This window comes from Podarcis gaigeae (assembly GCF_964106915.1).
Source record: "Podarcis gaigeae genome assembly, chromosome: 16".
Taxonomy (NCBI): domain Eukaryota; kingdom Metazoa; phylum Chordata; class Lepidosauria; order Squamata; family Lacertidae; genus Podarcis; species Podarcis gaigeae.
This window is the reverse complement of record NC_139693.1, coordinates 3339981-3349739: the sequence shown is the minus strand read 5'-3', so window position 1 is coordinate 3349739 and position 9759 is coordinate 3339981. Positions and strand designations below refer to the sequence as shown.

General features: G+C 48.5%; 1 long non-coding RNA gene across 1 annotated transcript; it reads right to left on the bottom strand.

Annotated features, from left to right (window-relative positions):
- Nucleotides 1–959: 959 nt before the first annotated feature.
- LOC310833589 lies at nucleotides 960–3902 on the bottom strand. The gene is made up of 2 exons (XR_014558823.1): nucleotides 2546–3902; nucleotides 960–2400 (listed from the first exon to the last, which is right to left on the bottom strand). It is a non-coding gene; the product is annotated as an uncharacterized lncRNA (long non-coding RNA).
- Between the last annotated feature and the right edge of the window lie 5857 nt (nucleotides 3903–9759).

Below are 9759 nucleotides of genomic sequence, written 5' to 3'. Positions count from 1 at the left end.
AATCTGTCTGCGTACGGGGCCTTGTTGTAGTGGCCCATCCAAGGCTGTGTTGGGCATCACTTGGAAATGTAGCTCAGTAAAGGCTTAAAACAGTGTTTTTAAAGCACCAGTCATAGCACCTTTTAAACCTATTCTGACCCTGTATAGTTCTTGGATCAATAGCAGAAGTCTGCACTCAATGTTGGCAATTTGAAATTTCTCCCACAAGCCTGGGTTTATTGTGAGCGTTTGTTAATGGATAATCCCTTTGATTTCTGGAAAATAGATTGCTAGCAGGGTAGGAATTTTGGACCTCTAACCAGAGCATATTTATTCCAACACCTGCATTCAGGCCAATCTTCCCTTCTTATCTGTTGGAGCATATCCAGACATTATTAGGATCTGTGACAAAGGCATGAGTCTTACAGCTCGAGAACTTCCTGCTCCTTCCTCTCACCCGTTGCCTTTTCCAGACTGCAGTTCCTCTTCTCTAGTAAGGCTCAGGACCTCAAGGACCACCTCTCCCCATATAAACTGAGCCGAACTCTGCAGTCACCATCTAAGGCCCTCCTTCATGTGCCTTCTCCAAGACAGGTCCAGAGGGTGGCAACACGAGAACGGGGCCTTTTCTGCAGTAGCCCCCCATTTGTGGAATGCTCTCCCCTCGCTTACGTATATATCTTCAGGGGGGAATGTTCCTCTTCAACGGTGTGTTTGTGAGAGGGGGCTATTGTTTGGTAGTTTTCATTTCAATAACTTACTTGCATCTTGTATTTTTATCTTGGGAACCACACTGAGATCTTTTGATGAAGGGCAAGTACGTAAATCTAATAAACAAATAAATAGCCGGTACAGGGAAAGGATATTTCTAAATTGCCATTGGGCGGGTGGGGGTTATTTGAGAAACCTTTTAATTCGAATAACAGCTCCCTGTCAGCAAATGTAAGAATTGGAAACCCAACATTTATCCCATACATCTGGATCCTAAAATGTTAGTTTGATACTGCCTCTCTGGTCACAATTAGACAGGTACCGGTATTTACAATGCAGACCATTTCCTAAATCCAGGGAAGCCCCTACAATGGTTTGTATTCCTGCTTGTAGTTTAGATTCTGTTATAATTTTTCCTCTGGATTTCTTCACTGTCTGGTTATGTGGGGACCTCTTTCCAGAAGAAGCATCATTGAAATTTGGACTTTCCCCCTCTGTGTTTATTACACTGGTACCTCTGGTTGCGAACGGGATCCGTTCCGGAGGCCCGTTCGCGACATGAAAAGCCCGCAACCTGAAGCGCCAAAGCTGCACAGGTGTGCGGCGTGATGTAGCGCTACTGCGCATGCGCGAGCGGCAAAACCCGGAACCCTTTCTGGTACTTCCGGGTCGCCGCAGGACACAACCTGAAAAAACATAACATGAAGCAAACATAACATGAGGTATGACTGTAATCCATTGCTCACTGCCTTTTCCTCCCGTCCGCGGTGGGGCAGGGAGCGTGAAGTTTTCGACTTGCAGCCTGCAGAGCGCAACACACTCACAATGAAACACTAGTCTGGAGGGGCTCTGAGTTGCTGCTGGGGTTTTCTTGGGTGAGAGGGAGGAGGTTAGTGTCTCTTCCTATAGTTTGATTCTCTTCTGCCCCCCACCCAGCCCAAGCAGGTCCATAAAGATCCCAGAATTTCTACACCTTCCGGAGAGCTGAGTGGATTCACCACAAATCTTGAGCGCTGACACCTCTCTGCTGAACCAGCAGACTTTTGCTAAAGTCTCGTCGAAATTGGAGACTGGGAAACATACGGTTAGGTCACAGCGTCTCAGAAGAGGGTTATCTGAGTACTTTGTCCTCAACAGTTGACCAACCGTGGCAAAACCTTGCGCAGAACAGCTGAGTTGCAAATGTCAGTTCCCCTGTAAATATCCGAAAAGGATGACAAGTCATTCATCCTGAAAGATGAAGTCTCAGTGATGAATTTGGAAGACTGTCAGAAACAGGGATGGAGTCATCGTCTGTTGTCACTGACTGCTTGCTGGGACTGAAAGAATTGCATAGGCTGCCAGTTAGCTACAGGCAGGCCTAGGTCCAAGGTGCTATTCCTGGTGTAAAGGGCTCTGTACAGCTTGGGACCAGGCTACCTTACATCTTATAGACCAGTTTATCACTCAACTGAGGGCCTCCTGCAGATACCATCTTATCAGGCAGTCCATTCCACACAATGTAGGAAACGGGCCTTTAGCGGGTTGGCACCTGTCCTTTGGAACCTGCTCCCACTGTATATCAGACAGGCTCCATCTCTGTTGTATTTTCGGCACCCGCTGAAGACCTTCTAAGCCTTTAAAGCTGAGATCTTTCCCAATCCGCATATGTGCTGGAATCATTTTAGGATGTCTGCTCTTCTTTTATCTCTTGTTGGATGTCCTGTGTTCCTTTGGAAGGAAAAGGGCAGGATATTCATTTAACAAATAAATACCGGACAGGGCTGGGAGTTCAGGAGGCAATGTCTTGAGACTGTGTGTTTGCATATGCATGTGGGTGATTCCTCAGCTGAGACCTGAAGGCGTTTTAACTTACTACAATTTCTTGACACAGCTGGCTGGTCTAATAACCATCAGATCAGTCAGACATCTCCCAGATCTCCCTTGCATCAGTAGAAGAACTGATTCCCCTTAACGCTCTTGACTGACTTTTCCTTCCATCAGGTCCATGGCATCATCATCATCATCATCATCATCATCAATGTCAGGCTGTTTCGCTGGAAAGTCTTTCTTGCCCAAGAAAATCCAGGAATTCCAGTTTGAAGTGGTGCTTAGGAGTCCCAAGTTAGAAAGCAGTCTTCACTCTCCCAAAACTACACGTCCTAGGCTCCTTTTTGGGGAGGGATACAAAAATAGTGGGTTTTAATTTCCAGCCCAGATGTGGCTTAAGTCAAGGCAGGCAAAACAGAGAGAGGTAAATTTTATCAGCTCTAGCTCTGCTGAAAGACTAGATCCATAGGGCAGTCTCTACCCTCAAACAGTTCCCAATCCAGTTGATCATAAAAAAATTAAGATTTAGTTCCTGTGCTTGCCCCCCCCTTTTTCTGTCCCTTTTCCCTTTTATGTTGTGTCTTTTCAATAGCAAACCTGCAGGCTCTCCTTGTTTTAACTGATTGTTGGTCCAGAAGCCATTCTTACAGCCTTTTGGGCTGCAAGATCAGGGTGCAAGCATCCTAAATGATAAATGTAGCATAGTCCTAACCTGTTCCCATGCTTAAAGGGCTACCAGTGGTTCTATGGTGTTAAAAATATTGGCTGGTCCTTTTCGGTTTTCGGGATTCAGCCATTGCCAGGGGCCCGGGGGTGCACAGAATGGGGGCACACTGAGGAATTGATCTGTGGCCTTGCATTTATTTGAGAGTTTCTAGGGAGGGCTGTCACATCATCTTTCAAAGCTGCCTTGTTTGTTTCTGCTATCAAATCTCTCGGGTGCAAGCGAATAGCGTTTCCTTGAATTTGTGATGAGCCAAAAGAACATTTACTGTGTTACGGAGAAATGGGGGGGGGGGGGGCGGACGCAGTACACGAAATCCAACCGAGCTCAAGGAACTGGGCTTTCATTTCACAGAACAGCGGAGATAAAAACCACCAAGGAATCTTATCAGCCCCACGCACACCAAGAGTGGGGGGAAGTGGGGGCCGGCCTTTGGTTTGACGCCTGCGGGTAGCAGCCGAAAACGGCATGCTGACTCGAGAGAGAGAGAGAGAGAGAGAGAGAGAGAGAGAGAAAGAGAGAGAGAGAGAGAGAGGGACGGAAATTCAAAAAGCAACAGCCCAAAGTGTTGACAACCCATAAGTCAAATTTTAAACACCATATCAGGGCTTTAAAACAAAACAAAGCAAAAATTAGGCCAACCGGAACATTACAAAGCTGTGTGCAAGCTTGCAGCAGCCTGCAGCATTCTTCACCATAGTCTGCTGGTTAGACTGATTGCAGACTCATGGTGCTAATAACCATCTAGATTTTATCTCTCTCCATCGATGTTGGGGGGGGGGGTCAGGGAAGGGCAGCTGCCCCCCTCCCTAAATCAATAAAAATGAACAAAAATACATAGCAAACGGAGGTTATAATAACAATTTAATAATAATTTATTATTTATACCCCGCCCATCTGGCTGAGTTTGGGCGGCTCCCAATCGAGTGTTAAAAACAGTACAGCATTAAATATTAAAAACTTCCCTGAAAAGGGCTGCCTTCAGATGTCTTTTAAAGATAGGATAGCTGCTTTCCCCCTTCACATCTGAAGGGAGGGTGTTCCACAGGGCGGGTGCCACCACCGAGAAGGCCCTCTGTCTGGTTCCACTGTCTGGTTCCACTTCTCTCTTGCAGTGAGGGAACCGCCCGAAGGCCCTCGGCGCTGGATCTCTGTGTCTGGGCAGAACGAGGGGGGTGGGGATGCTCCTTCAGGTATACAGGTATATAAAGGTCCTTCCTCTCCCCAACAAAAGGCCTGCCCCCCCAAAAAATCTTGGCTACGCCCATGTCTCTCTGCCCCCCTTTTGTTTTGCCTGGCTGGAATGTGTCCTGGAACTCTGTTTATCCCCTTTGCTTCTTTGACTGGAGGATAGAGAGGGGTTGCATGGGTAGGCAAACTAAGGCCCGGGGGCCAAATCCAGCCCAGTCGCCTTCTAAATCCGGCCCACGGACGGTCCGGGAATCAGCGTGTTTTTACATGAGTAGAATGTGTCCTTTTATTTAAAATGCATCTCTGGGTTATTTGTGGGGCCTGCCTGGTGTTTTCACATGAGTAGAATGTGTGCTTTGATTTAAAACGCATCTCTGGTGTGTGAAGTGATGGACGAAGTGTCTGATTCGGTATAAGGCGAGTTTCCTATGCTCCTCCGAAATAACTGCTTTCCTTTCCACTTCTGCTCCTTACTTAATTCTCCTGGACACATCCGGCCGCAGGCAAGCTAGCAAACCCGTATACCCTTCCTCATTGCATCCCTGCATTCCAGGCAGTTTAGCAATTAAGAGGATTTGCAACTGAAAGGGCAATTTGGAAAGGTATTGCCCATTTCCTTCCTTCTACTGCAGATAAAAGTTTTTGGGTCATTTGGGAGAGCCAAAACAGCTTCAGGATTGCTCACCTAGACCATTTCAGAATGTGGCTCATGTGCACACACCCTATGTATTGATGAACATTTATTTTATTGATTTGACACCTTAGAGGCAAGAGGGGTAGGTACACGCAATGGCCAGTTCTCGGGTAACAATAACAGTGGTTAGCTACCCAGACCTCATTGCTGGTTGTGAAGGGCCCAATCCCCTTAAAATAAGAATTTTAAGGTCATATATATAAAATAGATGTTCATAAATGTACCAAGCAAACACATACAAATATGTAAACCACATGTCTGAAACCCACAGAAAAGTCCTGAAACCATTTTCTCTCTCCCAAAATAACCTCAAATATTTCTCTGCAAGGTCGAAGGAAATGGGAAATCTCCTCATTGTCACTTTTACAAATCCTGTCATAAAGGTAAAGGTAAAGGGACCCCTGACCATTAGGTCCAGTCGTGACCGACTCTGGGGTTGCAGCGCTCATCTCTCTTTACTGGCCGAGGGAGCCGGCATACAGCTTCCGGGTCATGTGGCCAGCATGACTAAGCCACTTCTGGCGAACCAGAGCAGCGCACAGAAATGCCATTTACCTTCCCGCTAGAGCGGTACCTATTTATCTACTTGCACTTTGACGTGCTTTCGAACTGCTAGGTTGGCAGGAGCAGGGACCGAGCAACGGGAGCTCACCCCGTTGTGGGGATTAGAACCACCGACCTTCTGATCGGCAAGTCCTAGGCTCTGTGGTTTAACCCATAGCGCCACCCGCGTCTTTCACAAATCCTGTCATAAGGGCACATTTAAGATATGAATAGGGTGTGAGCCTGTGACCTGTGGCCTGGATTCAGGAATTGAGTAACAAGAGAGTGGCCAGGATGCCCAGGTAATCCGATCAGGCAACCTAGCAGACAAGAGAGAAAAAACAACGCACTCAGATTTCTGTTGTAGTCCGCCCCTCCTGTGATGTATGTATGATGTTTCTGGGGGTGGTGTAGAGTTTGAGGGCAATTTTAAAAGTCTATATAAGGGCGGGCACACCTTTGTTCTGGGTCCCACCCCTCCGTGTGTGTGGGGAGCACCTTGTTGCAACAGCTTTAATAAAGATCAGGCTTACTAGCTGCTTTGCTTCTCAATATTCTCTGGTTGGTCTCTGTTATTTTCTCCTACCGATAGAGAACCTGCAAAAGGACTCTATATGGGCTCTTGGGTACCCCATAAGGGAAAAGGAGCAGTTTTTTTTCTCATAACACCCCCTAACATTCCAAGTTTCAGCCCTCCCCCCCGAATAGTAGGTCCGCCACAGGCCAGCAGTATCCCAAAGGCAAAAACCTGGCAACTGGGAAACCGCTTGTTTGCTTAGAGAGAGTTTAAAAAACGCACCGGTTCAGAGCAGAGCAAATTGCAGCGAAACAAATACTTAAAAAAACCAGCGCATACATTATTGCCCCGAATTGCCCCAAGTTGTGGTGCAGTGCTGTGCTTGGATTTTCTGCCTGGTCTGTGCAGAAGCAGCTCTGCTGCTTTCCCTGTGTTTTGTACATGGGGTGTAGTGGGGAGTTGGGTAGAGTGTATTGCCCCACAAGGACAAGAAAGGAGAGAGGTGTGACTCTGCGTCACTTCCCTCCTGGCTAGACACCAGAGTCGGGATCCACACTCTTGCAACAGGGGCTCATGAGTCATGTTGGGGAACTGCCTTGACCTCTTCCCATTTCACAGAGGGAGAAACCGAGGCTTTCTCATGAGGCCCGTTTTTGGACCGCGTGTGGCAGGTGGTTGCAACATTTGGCTCTTTTCAGTTTAGAGAAAAAGCGAATAAAGAGTAGCATGTTAGAAGCACATAAAAATATGCTTGGAGACAACGGATAGAGGGAAGTTTTTTCTCCCTCTCTTGCAACCCTAGAGTTTGTGGACATCCCATGCGGTTGAATGCTGGGAAGATTCAAGACAGATAAAGCCCTGTGGAACTCCCTGCCACAAGAGGTAGTGATGGCTTTAAACTTGCATGGCTTTAAAAAAGGTCTGGGTAAATTGGTGGAGGGATAAGGCTATCAATGGCTACTTGCCGCGATGGCTGATCTCTGCCTCCACGGATGGAGACAGATGGGCTTCTGAATACCAGTTGCCGGAAAACACAGGACGGGAGAGAGTTGGTCTTGTGTTTGAATCCTGATTGAGGGTTTCTCTTTGGGACATCTGGTTGGCTGGACTAGATGGGCTGTTGGCCTCATCCCAGCACGCTCTTCTTACGTCGCTATCCGACCGAATCCTGCTCCAGAGTAGACCCACCGAAATCAATGTCCACGGGTAACTTAAATCGGCTGGTTTCAGTGGGTTTCTGCTCTGGGCAGAAGGGAGCTGGAGACAACCTGAGAGATCAGTCCTGCCAGTGCCTTGGTTCCGTGTTTCCCACCACTAGAGGGGTGGGGAAAAAATCATTTCTCGGTCTTGTTCCGGATTTCCTTCGCTGCTGCGTCCTTCCCCGCTTTGGCCACCCACCTGCAAAAGAAGGTGGTTAATTGGGAGCTTTGAAAAAAGAGAGCGAGGAGCAAGATCTGGCAAAACCCAGGAGGGGAGCGAATAGAAAGCAGAACAAAAGGAGCTTATTTTGGGGAGAGCTGGCCAAAGCCAGATTGCAGTTGGCAAGAGGAAGCTGAGAGCGGCGGGGGGGGGGGGGAACATATGACGAAGCCCCCGCTCTGCCATCTGGTCCTTTGCATCTGCTCCTCCGAAGGCCCTTCTGCCCCAAAGCTCTTTCTGCGGCAGCTGCTCCTTTTGTCTGCCCTTCTGCTTTCAAGGATCTTGGCACCGGGACAGAGCCGATTATATCTCCCCTCCCTGGGTGGAAACGAACCCTGCGGAAGAGCACAGCTGGCCCAGGCCTGTTCTGGGAAAGGGGGGTGGGCTGAGAGAACAACAACAACCTTGCATAGGATTTAGGAAGTGGCCTTAGGCAGAACTCAGTATTGTCGACACTGACCGGCAGCAGTTGCCTGGGGTTTCAGGCAAGGGGCGATCTGCCCTCAAGGATCGAACCAAGGACCTTTTACAGGCGAATGGATGCTCTGTCCCTGAGCTGCAGCCGTTCCCTTAAAAACAACAGTAAGGTTCCAGTCCTCATGGTTCTGAAGAAATAGGAGAGAAGGAAGATGCCTACCCTTGGTCCATCTGGTATTGCCGACACTGGTCGGCAGAAGCCCCCCAGGATTTCAGGCAGGGGTCGTACCCAGCTCTACCTTTGGGGGTCAGACTTGGGGCCTTCTGGATTCAGAGCAGTTGTTCTATCGCTGAGCTTTGGGCCCTTCCCTGACAATAGAGTTCTTGCCTCAAGAAGGGTTTCCATGTCCTCTCATACGATATCTTTATTGTCATTGTCCCATGCAGAACAATGAAATTGAAAAGCTACATAAAACATTCAAAAACCGTAAAAACTCTGAAACCCCATTTTAAAATACACTATACTATAGAGACCCCTTATGCTGCGTTTAGAACCAGAATTGCATTTGGGTAGAAACTGTTTCTCAGACGGCTAGTCCTGGTCTTTATAACCCTGTACCTTTTTCCAGAAGGCAGAAGCTGAAAGAGATCATTTCCGGGGTGCGCACTATCCTGCAGCTTTCTTATGGTACCTGGAAGCATAGATTTGATCAAAGGTGGGAAGAGCGCACCCAATTATTCTCTCCGCAGTCTTTACAACCCTGGACAGCATTGTTTTTTCCCTGGCCGTGCAGCTCCCAAACCACACACGCATTGCTGGTATTTCAAACAACCAGAATGTGAAAAGACCAGTTGAGTGCCTCTGAGCACGTGCAAAGTGGCTCACCCACACCGTTCCTGTTGTGTGGCTAGACCCCACCTGTTGGTGCTTTTAGGAGGCAAGCTTTTCGGTCCCAGGAGTGCGGTTGTGAGGCTCCACTTAGGACCACGTCATTCGTGTGGCCATCAAGTGGTCTGGCTGCAAGAAGGCAAGGGTAGAGAAACTTCTTGCTGGACTCCCAACTCTTGTTGTCATCACTTACTGACCATCGGCCGGTCTGGGCTGCCGAGGCAGATGGACCACATAATCCAGGGGTCAGCAACCTAAGGCCCATGGGCCGGAAGTGGCCCACGAAGGTAATTTCCGAGCACAATTCAAAATGTTGGTGCTGATCTTTAAAGCCCTAAACAGCCTCGGTCCTGTATACCTGAAGGAGCGTCTCCACCCCCATCGTTCAGCCCGGACGCTGAGGTCCAGCTCCGAGGGCCTCCTGGCGGTTCCCTCCCTGCGAGAAGCCAAGTTACAGGGAACCAGGCAGAGGGCCTTCTCGGTGGTGGCACCCGCCCTGTGGAACTCCCTCCCACCAGATGTCAAAGAGAACAACAACTACCAGCCTTTTAGAAGACATCTGAAGGCAGCCCTGTTCAGGGAAGTTTTGAATATTTAATGCTGTACTGTTTTTAACATTTGATTGGGAGCCGCCCAGAGTGGCTGGGGAAACTCAGCCAGATGGGCGGGGTATAAATAATAAATTATTATTATTATATTATTTGACCAGCCCACGAGTTGCCCCTGAACCGAGATGCCCACTCACGTGCTGTGCTAAACCGGCACGGGGACTTGCTTCCGCCGCACCAGAAATCGCGTCTGCAGAGACACCAGAAATTGCATCTGTACATGTGCAGATGCCCAAATTCCGGCCCATGAAGGGTTCT